The sequence below is a fragment of the Pogoniulus pusillus genome, chromosome 5, assembly GCF_015220805.1.
Source record: "Pogoniulus pusillus isolate bPogPus1 chromosome 5, bPogPus1.pri, whole genome shotgun sequence".
Lineage (NCBI taxonomy): Eukaryota > Metazoa > Chordata > Aves > Piciformes > Lybiidae > Pogoniulus > Pogoniulus pusillus.
In genome coordinates this window covers 28,588,903-28,607,165 of record NC_087268.1, presented here as the reverse complement: position 1 = coordinate 28,607,165, position 18,263 = coordinate 28,588,903, and the positions used below count along the sequence as shown (strand labels likewise).

Here is an 18,263-nt window from a genome sequence, read left to right as displayed (position 1 = left end):
GAAGGACTGAAAATGGCAGCAGAGTTGCTAGTAGCAAAAGGATGCTTAACTTCTCAAAGAATAAACACAGTGGCAAGTAAAGTGACAGTCCTGCTGAAATTAGTGCATATTTTGAAACATGAATTACACTTACACCTTGCTGCATTAGGACTGTGGCTCAAAAATAAGCATACAATTCCCTCCAGCAGAATTTACTTCAAAGCTTTCTTCCTCCCCTGCCTACAGAGCTCAGCAATAGATAAAATTGAGAATGTGGTTTTCATTCATTTCTTCCAGGCACTCTAAAATTCACACATGTACCTCGGAGTGGCTTGAAATCTGGTGTGCCATATGGCAGTGCATTTGTCATTTCCAGAAATATGTTGAATATTGGTTCCAGAGATATAAAGCCCCAATTAAAAAAAAAAAAAGGCAAGAAAGAAAAGAATATTTTTTTACATATATATAAAAATACATACATTAAGGCCAACCGATCCTGCTCAAATGCCACCAACTTTATACTATGAGCAACCAGAAAGTTTTTGATGAGGTTTCAAAAAATCTCTCCACCCTAGAAAATAAATCTAATACTTTAGCTTGTGGAGCCTCATTTCTCTACTGTTTTGCAACTCTGTAAAGTTATTAAGAATTGCCCTGAGACTGAAGTAGAAATAATACATCAACATCAATACTAGAATTATAAAAACATGTTGCACTTGAAGCACAAAATAATTTACCAGCTGCAAAATAGTGGAGAATCAGAATCAAGATTTTTACAGTTATTTCAGGGTGAACCACACTTCTTCCCATTCCTGTATACAAAATTTAATGGTGCACGTTATGTAGTAACATTAAAGAAAGAAAGAAAGAAAAAAGCCCCAAACCAACACTAGAACAACTGTCAAACCTACTTTTTAAAAATCTGAAGATGCAAAGTTCTGCTGCTGGCTGAAATAATCAGTCTCCAAACTCAGTAAATTAAACGAGAGTTTACAAAAACCTGGCAGAGGTAAGCCAAACACCTTGCTGTTGCTAAGATGAGCAAGTTCTGTGCTGCAGGTAGAAAACACCTATATCAACAACTAAATCATCCTTCTACTACAATTTCTAGTTTTTAGGGACATCTCCTTCCCACTACTTGCAATATGCTTTGAATTGATGAAACTATCTTTTTTCTAAGATCAAAAACACAAATTAGCAATCAGCAAAATTACATTACCAGAACAACTTTCCTTCTCATTTTTTCTTTCCAAGGCTGAAATCACAGATCATATTTGCTGAGATAGGAACAGTGAAAAGGAAACATAGAATCATCCACCTTTTTGCCAGTAGACTCAGTCTTACCTTCCTCATTTCTCCTCATGTTGCCTCTCAACACCAAGTTATCTTTGCACACACATTTTTACCTCAAGGGTGAAAATTAACAGAGAGCAATAACTCTGTTGACAAGAACTGCTTTGATGAGGGATAGGTTGTTTTGAAACACAGAAAAAGAAACTTTTTACTTCAGAGATGTAGATGCTACAGTTTCTGAAGAACTTCCTATGTACATATTCCACAGCAAAGTCTGGTTTTGAGGCATACAATTCATCCAGAATGGTGAGGTGATTGGAAAGACTGCAGGAAAGTAGATGCGATTCTGTAATCAGAATCTAATTCAGACCTCCTCCAAAGTTTTTATGTATAAGAAAAACAAACAAAACCCAAAAACCAAACAAGAGCATTTCCACCCTGTGAGAGAATACTTGCAAGCACCTAAAAAAAAATATGGCAGCAGCAACTGTGATATCTAACACACATTGTTCCACTATACAAATCAATTCTGTGATTCTGTGATGAGTGTTTCAGCCATCCATAGACAAAAGTATTGCATATCTGCCACTCACATCTCCTCCTAACGATGACAGTGTAGCTGCTCACTGCTGCTGGAGGCAGTAAGCTTTGAGAAAGCCAGGGCTTCTTCCCCAGGCACAACAAGCACAGAGCTGCCAGCCACTGGCATTGCCATCTAGGGATGTTATTCCTAGAAAAGCAACAAAAATGTGTGGGCTGAGCTGGAGAGGCAATGTAGAAACTAAAGTAAGCAGAAGACTCCTCTGTAATAAGAGGTGAAGAAAATCCCCATGTCAGCTAAGACTTAGTTTGATGAGCAGAGGTCTCTGCTCCAGGCAATATCAGGGCTTTTTAGGTATACTCAGCTTTCAACAGATGCTTTCACATTCTATTACAAAATTTCCCTGTCGCCAGCAGACAAAGTATATTAAATGTCCTGATTGTTTTAATATTTATTACAAGGTGGAACAAAACCAAACAGAAGTAATAAAAATATCTCTGCTTTACAACACTTTCTATATGCTTTGCAGGTTGCATAGAAACCATTTACTGATGCACAATAATTAAAGAAGAATCTAAGTCCATGCTTGACAGGTCTAGACTTACTACAAAGAAAGTTAAAGCCCACATGGGAAGCCTAAACAAGATAATGACATCACATGATATAATATGGAGGACACTGTTTCCTACTTTTACCATACTCTTAATTGTAGGTCTAGAAAACTGGAAAGTGGTCAGCTATTGAAGTTGTAGGCTCTCTGCTACCCTCCCACTGCTATCACTATGCTGGCAACAAACTATCCTACGCAGACAACAGTATCTAGAATAACAGTTCTCCCTCTGTCACAACCAGAACGCTAAAAAGACAGAACTGAACTGTGCATACACTCCTTTTCATTATGGTCTTCTTCACATACATGGTTTTTCTTGACAAAGTCCCAAATCTAAACCTCAAAAAAAGTTAAACATATTCATAAGTGGTTTGAGTACCATAACTCAGTTGATTAAATATTTACAAATGTTCATCTGGTGGCTTTGAAGTGGAGCAGAAGACCAAACCAGAGTTGTTTGGGTGGTAGCATACACCTTGGGGACCTATCAATAAAATGCTAACAATCCTTTAGCTGAAGCAAAGCCAAAAGATTCAAGATGGGAAATGAAGCTATAAACAGTAAGAATGTAAAAGTTTACTTACTGCACCCAAGGTTAGCAAACTATTACAACATCAAGGCACATGCCAGAAAAGCTATTTTCTGTTCTTACTTACAGAGTTTGCCTTTAAGGTGTTCTATGCACACTTCTTCAAGCTGTTGCTGCATATTTTAATTTTATACTTAAAGATCTTCCTGCATTCCAAGACAATTCTTATTATTTTCTTTGATTTTTTTCCCTTGGATGTTTTCCAGATGAGGCTTCAAATTGAAGTTCAGCAGAAAAACGATCAGAGCACTACATTTCAATAACAGAAGCATTGAAAATGTAGCCTTCAGTGTATTAAACTCATTGCTGGAAGCGACATATGAAAATATATTACCCACCTCAGAAAACTCTCCATTGTTATAATTTGGTCATTTCACACATGAGTGATCCATCTCAACTGAGCACATTCTGTAAGTCCACACATAATGATAAAAAATTAGACATACCAGAGAAAAATTAAAGCCCTTCCTTCATGAACAAGTTTATTCAGCTAGTGATTTTATATACAAATCACTTTTTTACTGCTTCTTGGTATGAAGCTAAACAAGCTGAAGATATATAAATTGTTGATTACAAGGGTCAATGACTCAGCAACATGCATTATGTCTACTTTGCAGCAAAAGCTGATAGGCACAAAAAATTTACTTTAAAAAACAATCTCAGAAGCCCGTCCAAGTGAAACTTCTTTTGAGAAAGCTACATGCACATTCAATACTACTAGCCATAAATCATGCATTGCTTGTCTAACTCTCCTTAAACTCAGAATTTCTATTCTTCAACTCCTTTTCCTTTGCCTGTCCTTAGAAATTCAAAAGTTTCAGATTGGTGTTGCACATAACAGCCTCAGAATCAGCAATTGTCACAAATTATATTACATACACATCTACAAGCTGAAAACCTCAGGCTACATTTCAGTGCAGAAGAACAGAAACTTTTCATAACAGCAATGCTCTGGAGAAATATTAGTAGAAAGAGAACATCCAGCTATTGGAAAATAGAAAAACTTAAGACTTCTGCTGTTCCCCAGTTCCCTATCACACTGAGATCCAGTGCTGGACCTCATCACACGTTTCTCACTACGGCAGCTCTCCAACTCCCACGATAAAGAGTGGGCAAGCAGGAGGAGGAAGCCGCATAGGGAAGGAAAGTACAGTGTTATTTTTATACAATTAATTTTAGTCCAAAGCCAGTTCACACTGGTAAATTCTACTTCAATTTGGACCACATTGCTATTCATAAATTCAGTTCAGATTTAACAAGCCATTTCCAAATACCAGGTTGCAGGCACATATATATGTACATAGAAAATGAAAACACAATATTCAACATAACAATGTGTAAGGTACAGTGTACTTACTCCCAGCCTCAGCAGATGAAACCAGAAGACAACCTCATTTCTCTAACTACTGTGTGAGTCACATGCTTAGAATAGAGAGCAAACAAAAGTATCTTTATCCAAATCCTATACATAGATATTAATTTAATGAAAATATTCTTTTGACACAAAGAATACATGTGTAGTAGCCTCCAAAGCAACAGCAGATTGATAGACAATGGGCTTCCTAACACAGCAGCTGGAAGCTATTCAGATACCTCTAAGTTATTAGGAAAAAGAAGATGCGTATTTCTAGCGTAATGACCAGTGTCCCTCTAGTATTGATAAGGCAGTAGAAGGGAGATGGGGGTTAAAAAAGTGGATTCAGATGCTTTGGGAGAGGGGTTAGAAAGGAGCTGCATCCTTCAAGAAAACATACAACGATTGCTATCAGAGAGCAGCCGCAGGAACACACAGCCCTCTCCACAGGATGGTTATGCACATTCATTTTGGGCTTCTATAAATTCACAATATTTTAAAACAACTGAACTGAAAAATATATCAAAACAATGCCAAATATTCACTCACTACTTTTCTCAATGTCACAGAATCACAGAAACATTCAGGTTGGAAAAGACCCCCATTCTTTTAACTGAAAGACATTTGAAACATATGGCAACCCACCTCAGTACAATGCTAGAACATGCTCAAGAAAGTTTAAAGTAATTATATAGAAATGGTGCATGAGGAAGGTCAAAACTGTGGATAATATCTCCCCATTTCAGAAACTTCATCAACATTTTCGGATATAATTTTTATCTGCAATGTCTCAGACAAATCTTGCTCAATTTATTCCCAAATGAGCAGAATCATGCTTGACAGGATACATTTTTTGTTTGTTTATTTTATCTAATGTCTTTTTCTTTTATCTTCTGAAATATTTCTGGCATATTTACAGATTACAGAAATCTCAAAAACACTCACAATCGAGGCTATTTCCAACCTTAACTATGTTCAAAACACCACAAAATGGAAATGACTAACACAGCCATGAAGCAGAGATGATTGCTGTTCAGGTAACACAACAATCAAGGTATGCATTGAGTAAATTAAAAGTTTGACTAGAATGAAGATCAAATATTTCCAGACTTCATAAAAGAAAATGGTATTTCTCTAAGAAAATCTAAAGATACATCTACACAACCACCAAACTACGAATTATACTGATAACAGGTGCAAGTATTCTTACTGGGTTTTGGTTGTTGTTGGGTTTTTTGGGGTTGGGTTTCTTGGTGTTTTCTTAAAAAAATCTAGTCAGCACCAAAATTTTAGAAGGATGCTATCAGCTATTTAAAGCTGGAAACATCTCATCTGTTCAAAATCTGGTCTCGGGGAAACGGGTCAAACGTGAGAGCCAAGGGCTGTTGCTGATCAGGCTGATAGCAAGCAGGCAGGGCCAAAGAGCAACATGGCAGAGGGAGGTCACAACTCTCTGCTTCTAGTACTACCCAGGTAGACACAGAACAGTCTCAACTGCAGCCAAGATGGTTCTGCATGGGGGCTGGGGCTTGAAAGGCAACACGTGTCTGTGACAAGTGGTGACCAGAGGACACAGCTGGAGCTGTTCAACATTGCATTTGATTTTCTCTAGTTTCAGGCTGCTCCACATCCGTAAGCCCTGTCCCACACTTTTACCAATACCTTCCCACACAGCTACAGACCTGTGGGACATGCAGACCTTTCCATATTACTCACCTGCCACCTCCTTTGCCAAACACATTTGTTTCATGCACTGAAAAACAATTTCTAAGTTGCTAAATGTGCCTAGAATTCTTTACACAATCGACAACAAAAAGGCTTTATGATCCCAGGCTAGTTGATGATTATCTTGCTGATCTAAGGTCTATATGTAAAGATTCCTCCAAGGTTCTCCTGTAACTAAAGCAACTTGATAACAGAGTAACTGGTAGCTCCACCTTGACTCACCTGCATTCATGTTCACTGACATCAAGCTCAGAATTGCTATCTTTTAAGAATGATATTCAAATTTTTACCATCTGCTGAGCAAGCACAGTATAATCTTACTGAATACCAAGAGGCCTCTAATGCCCTGTGCACTTAGTACGTCTGCCATTGTTGCAGAAGAGTAAGACAATGTCCATTAATTTGGATTGTAGCTCTGTACAGTATCTTCCTTTATCCATGTCACTTAAATGATCTCAGAGGAATCCAAATGATCAACTACTTAACTACTAAAATTATCCAATTGGAAAGAAGAAAAAATAAAAATCGAACAGAACAGATAAATCACAAGGACAAGCTGAAAAGACTTATCTTAGAATACTGAAACCAATTCTAGTTGCACCATAAAGCAATGTGCTACAGTTAAAAGACGGAAGGGAGAGAGCTATAAAAATTACTTCAGTGATCTGTATTAGTATACTTATCTCCAAACCTCAAGTCCTCCAAAACAGACATAAACCTCCATGCATTTAAAGGCTTTTCTTGCATCACTTTTTTTTTTCTTTTAAACTTTCATACACCAAACTAAATCACTCCTTGTTTTCCCCATGAGAAACTAACTTCCTTTTTCCAGCATCTTAACTAGTCATTACACCAAACACTGTCCGATCCACTCTTGCTCTTTAACATCTCAGAATTATCCTTCATTAAACACCACTGAACTACTAGCAGTCCCACTGACTTTTTGGGACTGCTGATAAAAGTTACTCCTATACATTATGTATTACATTAAGTCTGTCTGTAAAAACAAGCTGCCTATGTGACACTGCAGGTGAAAATTCTATCTGCAATTTAATATACATGTCACAACACGTTAAAGAATGTACAGCTAAAAAAAGAGTTGACCTGAAACGTAATTGTGGTTCTTCTCTTAGAGAGACATACTTATGTCTCGGCTTCATGTTTTGTAGATAAGAAATATTCATTCCAATAGGACCATCAGAGGTATTGGGCACGTACTTGCATCCTCACAGGGCCACAGAAGGAGAAGTTAGGATATGAAAAAAAAGAACAGGCATTTTGGCAAAGCCCAGATGTTACATCTTCCTGATGTTCCAGAGCGGCAAAAGGAATATCTGAACAAAATAAACATCCCGAATCTCCCATCAGCAGAATCAGAAAAGATCCTAAAGGAATACAATCATCAGCATTGCAATACAGGTCTAACAGCAGAAGACACATACTGCCACAGTAACAACATCACACAGACTTTAACAGTTTTCTGTCACAGAAAGTCTGTAACATTTCAGTTCATTACAATCCCCCATGCATCTCTTAAGAGCCTCAGAGCTCATAAAAATGATGTGTCATATACTGATACTTGTGCTAAATGCAACCTTTATTATTACACCTGTTTAAACCAAATACAATCCACATAGTCCTTACTGAGATAGCTGATTAAATTTCTAATATTCATGAACTAGAATTTTAATACTGAATGTTCCAAATGATTTAAGCTTTCTGATGTAATGGAACATAAGTCATTTGGTGTCAAGTGGAAGGCAGATCCTTTATTACAGCATTAATTATTTGGGATATTAGCATTAATTTCTTTCTTTATTTGAATTAAATGGAATTCAAAACAGTGTGAATTTATGAATAGTCCACAATACAATTATTTCTATATTATCCCTGCAGCACTAGCAGAAAGACTGCCTAAAGTCCTGAAAACATAAAGGAAGGAAATTGATCACAAATTTTTCTTTTTATCTTTCTTGTGGGAGACAGGAAAGGCAAAGCTCAATGTTTATACTCTAAACATCCTACACTTTTTTGATGTAAAAATACACATCTTTATACCTATAAACACCATCCACATATTTTTTACAGTCAAAACGCAATGATTAAAGGAAGACACATTTAAGGGAGATACACCATAGCAAATTATTTTCAGGACTAGAGTGAAAATGTTCTTAATTAAATCCACAAAGCTGCAAAAATAGCAGGGACTTTTACAAAATTTCAACACTTGCAAGGTAAAAAGATAGGCCTTCACTTATATTTCTAAAGTTGCTACATCCACAGGATTTCCAAGAGTTCTAGTAAGAAGGATTAATGAAAGATACAAACAAAGCAAATTCTTTCCTAGCAGCAAATGGTACCAATTTTTAATTTACTTACATTACAGGTATAGCCAGACAGTAATGCTAACAAAAATAACTCACAACACCAAGTAAGTATATATGTAGAGCAACACTCATGTAAAACTGTTGTTTGAAGATCATCTAAACCAGATTTACCTCAGCACCAGATACTGAAAGACGTTCCCATACAAAACATACGCACACAAATAGCAAAAAACAACCAACAAACAAGAAACCCCCCCAGTATTTAGAGGGATTTATCAGCTTTTTAAGACTTGTGAAGTCTGGTTAAACTAGAAACAGCTGTCCAGCTGAAACTGTAACTTTAGAAATAAACAACAACTACATCTAAATATAAGCTAAATAAACCATCTGTGTCATCTGCCCCTCTTTGCAGCCCATCGACACAGGTGTCAGCTCCTGTTCCTGCACTACACAGCAGAACTATCACAGGGTATTTGTATCATCACTGACTGTGAACACCAACACAAAATGAAAAATCAGTGAATGAAGTGCCCAATTCTGACCTAAAAAAAATACTCAACACTTGTCTTTCTGGTTTTGCAGAAGTCTTTACCAAAACACACTAAAACTATCCAAAACAAAAACCCATGAACATCTAAAACATCTTTGAAGTGATTGGAAGAAATCCATCTACCTTTCTTCCGCTGCTGCTAAACTAGCAAATAAAGTTCCAATCTAAAATTACCAATTACATTTCTAACAAACACTAAATCTAATTAAAACAATACAAAACCCCAAAAGGCACTTGTTTTTCCATGTGATCTCAAAACTAAGAGAAATTTTACAAATAAGTTTTGCTAAGCCAGTTGGCAGCATGCATTTGCAGCAGCCCAAGTCTCCTGTGGTAACATCCAGAATCACTGACGTGTCATCATTCAAGATATGTCAAATTTGATAACACTCTGTGTGCATCTGGAGGGACACCATCCATTCAGGGAAATGAACGTGTGATTTGTTGTCATGACAGCTATCAAATTTCAGCCCAAGAACGTACCATATAGCCACATATCTCTCCTTCTGCATTAAAAGGCTGAAAAATACTTTCCTTATTGTCATCAGAACATCATTAGGATGTCAACCAAGAAGTCAACTCCCTTAGAATGGCAGTGGCCCAGGATGGCACTAGGAGCCAAGTCTGACACACAATGGATGTGGGAGAAAACAAGTGTGACGAGTACACTGCCATTGTAAGCACAGGAAGGAAAAAAAAATGCAGCTATGCTGTGCTGAGGGTGTTCCTATTGCATTGAAACCAAGAGGTCAGTCTGATCGATACTTAGGACTCCTCTCCTCTGGTATCAGTGCCAGGGTTTTCTAGATAGGAGGCTTAATTTATTGCTGTTCCTTGAAATGTTTTATTAGTGTAGAATGCTTTAAAGAAATTCAGAGCAATACATCAATTTAACTCTTTGTATGTAAATTTTAACATGATTTAGTGCTCTTCTCATCTAACCCCATGAAGGGACTACACATGAACTGCTTTATTTTACTATATAGTAGGATAAAAACCTCAATTGGTAAATGAAAAGAATTATTTCAGCCAACTTAAATTTGACAATTTGGAAAACCACAATATAATGAACACCACAATCCTCACTTTGAAGGAAAGTTTCTAAAAAACAGTGTTTACTGAGTTTAAAAAATAATACAATTAAGGAAGATATAGTTAAATCAGAAGAGAAATGGAGTAACTATTTTTAAGCTATTTTTATTTTAATTAATTTTTTTTTTCTTTTAAATGCTGCACTACTGGCAGAATCCAGAATCTCATCCTGTCATGTTCTGAAAGCACCTGCTTTTGCTAATCGTCCTTCTATTCTACTCCAATGCCTGACTGTATTTGCATGGAGCTGATTCAGTGTAACCTGTAAGGAAACACAATCGATAGGCATCACTCAACTGAAAGCAGCTCCTCCCACTGTAAGAGCAGGCGACCCAGTTCACCTCAGTCAGGAAAAGCATCTGCGGCCTCCAGCCTACTACTGAACTTCAGCATTCACTTTGATATCCATGTCACTTTTCCCTGTTAAAGCCCTCAGAATTACTCCAATGATTTCTAGACCTCAGAAAATTTTAATGGATCAGAAGGCTTAAAATCTGTGTTTCTACCAAAGAAGTAATACTCCAAAGGCTTGTGCATTTACTTTTGATAATTGATCCTCTTCTGGCAAAATGTCACAGCAAGCATTATCCAAGAATCACATCTTAGATACCTAACAAAGTGAAAGAGGAAGAAAGCACCCTACCTATCGAAATAACACAACCTGCTTAAACATGACAGTAACAAGTTGCCATCTAACTACATATTTATTGTTTAAATTAGAAATATTTTTTGAAAAAAAAGTTTATATCCAAGTTTAAAAAAAATAATATTGCCTGAGAACATTGCTACCTGATTTTGTAGACATATTAAATACACCTTTTCTGTCTAACAATGTTTCAGCTCCACTCTGACTGCGGTTATCTCTCACTACCCATTTTCTCATCTATTTCTACAATTGTGCACACACTGCAGACAGTAACTTAGAAGAGTTGAGGAAAACTGAATCAAATCTCTTCAGCCTAGATTAAAAGCACACTTGTATTACATTTTACTTTACATCTGCATTATGTCACAGCTGTAAGAGAGGCAATACTTTTGAGAAACTGAGTATCTATCAAGAGTTCCAACATGTTCACCCCAGTGTCTGCTTCACAGAATGATCACTATTAGTTACATGTCACCATATCAATACTTGCTAATTGATATCAGGACAAAAAACAACACAACAAACCTATAGAGAGAAAAAGCCTCTAAGCCATGGAATTTGTTTCTGTGACTTTGAACAATTCCTGGCGATATCTGCATGCCTGAGTTTCCACTCTAACAAAAGTATTTCCAAAATTTTACTGACATCAGGTTATTGTGTATAGCTGTAATAACTTAAAATGCAAGCAGCTGATAATTTCTAATCAAGATTTATTCCTCTGCACCTGAATTCCTGAAATGTACAATGTTCTATTAAGGCTTAAAAATATACACTGCCAGATCAGCTCCCTGCAAACACTGTTTATGCTGGGTTTGAAACATGAACTCACTTCATTAACAGCGAGAAACAAATTCATTCATTGTGTCAAATATATTTAATGGAATATAAAAATATATATTTCATATTTCAGTGCACTTCCAATTTACTCATTTCATTAGCATTTATGAAACAATTAAGAATCCTTACGATGGGAAAAAAGATTACCCCAAGAAAAAAAAAACAACTTAACACTTGAAAGAATTACTTTACCCACCACTGAACAGAAAACGGTTTAATTGGGCAGAACACCAGCAACTATGTTATTATGAGGAAACTAATGGGTCTAATTGAATCTGCAAGAAAAATCTGAGTGGAACTACCTAAACCAGAAATGAACTGAGGATTCCTGGGCTAATATTTGTAAATTTGCAATGCAAAACAAAAAGAAAAGCCATTTTTCAGTAAGTGTATGTCATTGGGATCTCACATAGAACGTTTTTCAAAAGACTGAACAACGGTGCATGGGTTCTGCAGTGTATAAGGAAGAAACAATGTTATTTTCCATATTAACAAACACCATCCCAGCTCTCTCTCTGAAAGTCTTCCCCCGAAGGAACTAATAATGATTTCTGACTTTCACTTTGTGGAAACTATCATTCTGCAACATTTCTGTATACCTATTAAATAAAAGGATAAACTGTATTGCCTTCAAGTTTACTATTTCAGTAGAAGTAGAAAGCAGCTTTCCTGCAGAATGTCACCTCTCCACCTTTTCAACACGCCAGATGACCTACTTCATGGGAGCACGATCCAGCAACAAGCACCCAGCACCTGACCCAGGGTCTGCTGAAATTAACTGAAACACATCAGCAACTGGTTTCATAGTTTTTGGCTATCTAAAAATCTACTTCAAATACCTATAGCAATTCCCCAATAGCAGTCCCTCTTCCTTAAAATGCACAGCTGGGGATGGAGTGGAATATCTGTAGCTTAGTAAGCATCAATTCCTCGATGCAAACAGAAAATATTTTCGAGAACATACACTTCAGATTCAAAGATGCCCTGGTTTTGATTTCAAAACTGCAACAAATAAATTGATACAGCACCTGTCTCCATGAGTCTGGAGCAGCTTTTATGCTCAATGAGCACAAAAACCACAGATACTCCAGATAGTTTTGCTGCTGCTCAAAACAATGACAAGCAAACAAAGCTACCTCCGAATTACTTTTTGAGTCGCTGCTGAGGAAAGCTATAAGCATTGTCAAGAAGCAACATACCAGCAGTAACACAAAGTAGAAAAAAACAAAGACTGGAAAAGCAGCAGATGTCACTGACCTTGTCCTTCTTTAGCTTACAGCACATGCAAGGTGACACATAGAGTAAGGAAAGGTATTAGCTTTCTTATCACACAGCTAACCAGGAAACTACAAAAGAAAAGAGAGGAAGGGGAGATAGGAAGTTCCTCTTTCCACAGCAGTAACAAGCCAAGGGCTGAAGTTTTGAATCTATCCTATGTTCAACAGCAAGGATGTGATACAAAGGATCACCCAGACAAAGAAGGACTAATTCTGCTATTTGGTTTGGAATATACACATTTTCATAACATGTATCATTATACCACAACAACATCTTGTAGAAGTACAAGGCCAATACAATAGCTAACATTGCAATGACAGAACAACGGCAATGAGAGCTAACATCATAAAAAGTTTGTATCTGTTTCATGGCCTATATAGAAATATTTGCTAATTACAGTCTTAATTTTCCTAGCACAGGTGTCTTCTATTGCTGTACTTATTCTCTGCTCCCAAAAGTGACATCCTCTGTCAAAGTCTTGAGAAGCAAGTCAAAGTTAAAAAGACAAAACAATCTGTTTAATTGCTTAAACCAGTGTGGGTCAGACAGAGGATTTCACTTTCCAGAGTTGTGAAATTAGTATTTCTAAGAAGAAACAACGTTATTTTATTTCACAAGCTGTAGTCCTAAAAATGAAAACACAGTCCCTTAACATCATCTGTATGGTGTTGACTGCTTCAGATTCCTAAAAAGCAGTGACAAAACAAGTACTTTCAGACAGAAATACTTTATAGGCTTCAACCCAGTGAGCTTTCAAATTCCTCCATATTAAGTTACCAGTCTGAACTCCCGATGATAAAAACCACGCATGGTTAGGCCATGAAAATGTTTTTACAAAGGCAGCTACTGCATTGCATGAAAGAGAAATCTAATTCTCCTACGTTGAGCTGCTACAACAGTAGCAGTACGCTCCTCAGAAACAAATACTGCTTCACAGCCAAGGCGGAGAAACAGTTCGGCTAAAAAACGCTTCAAATTCTTCCCGAGGTTCAGTCAGCATTCAAGTTTTAAAGTAACAAAAGAAAGGTCAATTCTCAGTTAAACCCCACACGGAACTCACCAAACAACACTGTAAAAATAAAAGAAAAAATCAACAGTAGGAGATGTGAACGTAGGAACTAGAGGAGAGAACTGCTAGTCGCAGGTCAGACCTGAATTACAACCCTGAATAATAACCCGACTTTATCTGAGGCAGGCCACGCTGCCCAGCCTGCCAGCAAGGGCTATCTGCTAGTGTAGGCACATTTTAATTGCAAGTAAGATGAAAAGACTTACAAACTGAAGTAATTTTCCTCCCAAAGCACCCAACGATGTACTTTACTGAACAGTCAGCACAAAAAGTATAATTTTACCTTTTCTTATTTCAGCTTTACGTCTATTTACTGGCATATTGCACTGCACTCCTTGAGAAAACCCCCGGCTTCAACTCTCATAAAGTCGAAAGTAGGAAACAGAAAGCAAGAAAGGAGAAAGGGGCCCAGGAGACCGTACCAACGGCCGCAGCCCGGTGTAACCGCCCGCCGGTCGCTCCCGCCCGCGAAACTTTCCGGTTGCGCCGCGCTTGGGCCGGGAGGCGCTGCCCGCCTTCTCTCGCCGCCGGCCCCGCCGGCTGCCCCCGCGTCCGCCAGATACGCCGCCTCCATTGGCCCGCCGGGCCGGGCCGAGCCGAGCGCGGAACCCCGCGGGAGGCTAATGGGGCGGGAGGAAAGGGTTGTCCCGGCCAGCCACTGTCCCCCGGCATAACAGCGGGTGGCACAAAGCAGCTGCTGTCACACACACACAAGCAGCAACTCCAGAGGATAAGGAAGAGCCGCCTCCGACCCCCCGCCGCAGCTGGACGTGGCATACGAACACCTCCCCCCGCTCCAGCCCCTCCGAGCCGCCTCCGGCAGGTACCGGCCCACCCCTAGGGCGGCGACGGGGCCTCTGCCGTCCAGGTGACACCCACCCCTCCCCCCGTTCCCTGTGACCCTTCCCCCCTGCCGCCCCCCGCGGCTGCCACAAGTTTACGGCGGGCCCCGGCTTTTGCCCCGATCTCATCCCCGTCCCGCCCGCGGCCGCGCTTACCTCCGGCCGGCCGGCGGGGAGGCTCCCAGCCCAGGCGGGCTCCGCTTCTTTGTCTCCTCAGCGGCGGCGCCCGCTCGCTCCCCGCTCCGCTTCTCTCTGCCCTTCCCCGAGTGGATGCGGGCCGCGTCCTCCTAGAGGAACCAGCTGGCTCCCCCTTCCTCCCTTTCCTCCTCCGCTTCGCGACGGGCACGTCCAAGGCCCCGGCTCGCAGCGGTGGCGGCGGCTCCGCTTCTTGCCTCCTCTCAGCCTGCTGCGCCCGGCGGCGGCAGCGGCCCCTCCCCCGCCAACCGCCCGCCCCCCCCGGCACAGGCACAGCCCCCGCCCCCGCCCTGCCCTTCCTGCCGCTGCCGCTGCCGGGATCGCGCGGGAGGAGCTCCCCGGACTGCCCCTCGACCGCTGGAAGGGCTACCGCTCACCCCTCCTCAACACAGGAAGGCCGGGCCAAGCTGGGCAGGGCAGGCGGTTCGCTCGTGTCTGTACCGCTGGGGCTATGGGCCGGGAGTGGATGGGGGCAGGGCAAAGGTGAGCCTGCCTGCAGGGAGCGCTCTGACACATTACCACTAGCCGTCCCCCAGGAGGCACGGCATTCCCCGTAAAGCTACCCCAGTGGGAGCAGAAGCACCCGGGAGAAGTACTGCTGAGTGTTCAAAGAAACTAGGATGGAGGGGCGCGCACTTCGGGGACAGGCCGGAGAAACAGAGCGAGGAGGAGGCCCACCACGGACCGCCACGGCTGTGCGACGGACCGAGCCGGGGACACGGATCCGCCGCCGTCGCCGCCGGGGAACTTCCAGCCATGGCATCGGTGCGCCTCCGCTGCCCATTGGCCGTGGGCCGTGACGTCAGGTCGGGGCGCGCGGGGCGGCCGCGGTGCCAGCCCAGCCCTGGCAGCAGCGGGCGGGCCAGGCTGTGCCCGCCCCAGCCGCAGTGCCGGCCTGCTGCCATAGAGTTTCTTGCCTTGCGCCCCGGGGCAGAGTTTCCGCATCAGTGCACCGCCTGTTAACCGGGTTGGACAGTAGGTAGTTTTTATTACGGGGGCTCAGTATGTACCTGTCCAGGTGTTTTTCCCTCAGGAGAGGGCGTCGGACACGGAAGCCACCCCAAGCCGCATACCCCACCCTGTGTGTGGCTAGCCCAGGTTGCACCAGCGCCCTTCCAGTCTTGCTTAGAGTGGGCTTCCCCACTAGTGGTTAAAGACGCAGGCAGATGACCCCCGCAGAAGCAGGAGCCTTTCGTGGAAGGGCCAACCCGCCAGCCTTAAGGCACCAACCGGACCCGGTGCCTTTCCGGGGCACAGTCCCGCGCCGGAGGTGAGTCTCCCAGGATGATGAGAAACATATCATCGCTCTGGAGTAATCTGGGGAGTTCAGCGTTAAAAACAGTGCTGCGGGCTAAGCCACTCTGAAACGTTGTAAGACCATTAACCCTTTCCACCGTGGCGGCGTCCAAAGAGCAGACGCTCAGTTAAATATGCACACCGGTTCGGTCTCTCCTCAGGAGGCGTCTTCCGCTTTGGGAGGCGAGGCTATGCAACAGCACCGTTTCTACATCTGAAAGGAAGGCAGCAGCTCTTCTGTCATGATTTCTCTGACCAAACTGCCCAAAAGTACCGTGGAGGACTTCTGACAGAGATTTTCAACTTTTTTAGCATAAGGATTAAAACCATGCATTCGCAGAGATCTTTTCAATGCACCTACTTTAGAATAGCTCAGGAATCTTTGGACAACTGCCATCTTCCCCTCGTTAACTTTTACTAATTCTTGCAGCATTTAGCTGATGGTCTGGGAAGCCCCAAGCACCTTTCATGTGCCTGTGAGATAAACCTGAAAGGAAAATGCAGGTTCTTTCTTGTGAGAAAGACTTTGCATCCACCTCAGGGAGGAACAGAAAGCTCCTTTTCTTTCCAAGTTATTTGACTTTGATTCAGAGAGGTCTTAATCTTCCATTTGAGACAATAATCTGACTATGTATTTCTAGAACTGGAAAACGTTTGGGATCCCTGCAGCACGCACCTCACCATGCACCGTCAGGCCTCATTCTAGCCTGCAGAGGTTTAGGCTGAATTTAAATGGAACTGGTCATTCAGGGGCTTCAGGCGTATGTCGGTTGTTCCTGGAACAGAATGCACTGTGGGCACAATAAAGGAGAGGTGAATTACTCCTGCTCTCTTTTGCATTTATAATACACAGTTAGGTTTCAGTCTCAGTTTCGTCCCTTCTTATGACACACTTGCTAATGTCATCTTACAGAAACCTTCCACCTTTGTTTTTTCCCTACTGCAACAATGATTCGAGGATGTCCAGGGGAAACTGACATTGCCCCACATGGTTTCCAGGCTAAATTAGACCTCCAAAAGTGTTCACCACCATAAGATCCTATGTGAGCAGTAGATAACAAAGCTTTCCAAGTACCTGGAAAAAAAAAATATAAAGCACATCTAGCTTTAGTAGATTAATGCTAATGAGATTTACAGAAGAAGAATGTTTTAGGGAGGGATTTGGTTGAATACATTATCTTTAGGCAAAGGACTAATTTAAGGACTCTGAAGCTACTGTTTCTAACTATATGTAATTACTTTGAGAAATGATCCATTAAAGCTGTTTTTTCCAAACTATGGCTTATGACAAACAGAAGAGACTGTAGAAAGGGTTTGCAAAGGCATGCTGAAATGGTGTTTTAACTGTCTGTCTGCTAAACAGACCCTCATGTTTGCCAGACGGAAAGACCAAGATGTTGCCCTGAGTAATATTTTAAAACATTGAGTCTACTTTTTTAAATGTCATAATTAGCTGTTGTCTGTGGAATAACTGCTATTAAGAAGAGTTGGCTTCTTGTGATTTGACTGAGAACTGCATTCTGAGAAGAGGATAAATGTGAGGGAGTCCACGCAGAAGTGAAAGCGGTACATGATGTGGAAGACACACTGTTTTGTATAAAGAAAGTAAATACACAAAGCATGCACTTTTGCTTATGCACAAGAGTGGTGCATTCCTTAGAAAACAGGTACACATGAGAGAAGAGCTTGAATATTTCTCCTAGCCTAAAGCTGTACTCGTATGTGAAAATAAAAGATAAAATGATTAAGCAATAGAAGATGCCTCTTCAGCAACAAAACAGCCTGCCTCATGCTGCTGCTTCGAACAGGGTTACATGCAAACAGCAAACCCAGAGGTTGTGTGATGGACTTATTTAACACGTATGTAATGGCAGTCAATTATTTTGACATCTCTATCTTGCACAGGAAGATAGATAATAAATCATATAATGTCTTTTGGCTTGTATTTATTTTTCTTCACCTTTCTTTTTTTATGACTACCCATATTCTGTTCCTTGTGCAATGCTGCTTGTGCTTTACCACCTGCCTGATGGAACATGG

The 18,263-nt window shown here is 41.0% G+C and overlaps 1 protein-coding gene across 2 annotated transcripts in view; it reads right to left on the bottom strand.

Annotated features, from left to right (window-relative positions):
* Nucleotides 1-14,980, bottom strand: part of NCK2 (NCK adaptor protein 2) — an 87,819-nt gene extending 72,839 nt beyond the window's left edge. Inside the window, exon 1 of one of the 2 annotated variants that reach the window (XM_064143632.1) lies at nt 14,889-14,980. The gene's annotated coding sequence lies outside the window, so the exon portion shown is untranslated. Of the gene's footprint in view, nt 1-14,173; nt 14,444-14,888 lie in introns of those variants that run through there. The other variant, XM_064143633.1, reaches the window with a different exon arrangement.
* Between the last annotated feature and the right edge of the window lie 3,283 nt (nt 14,981-18,263).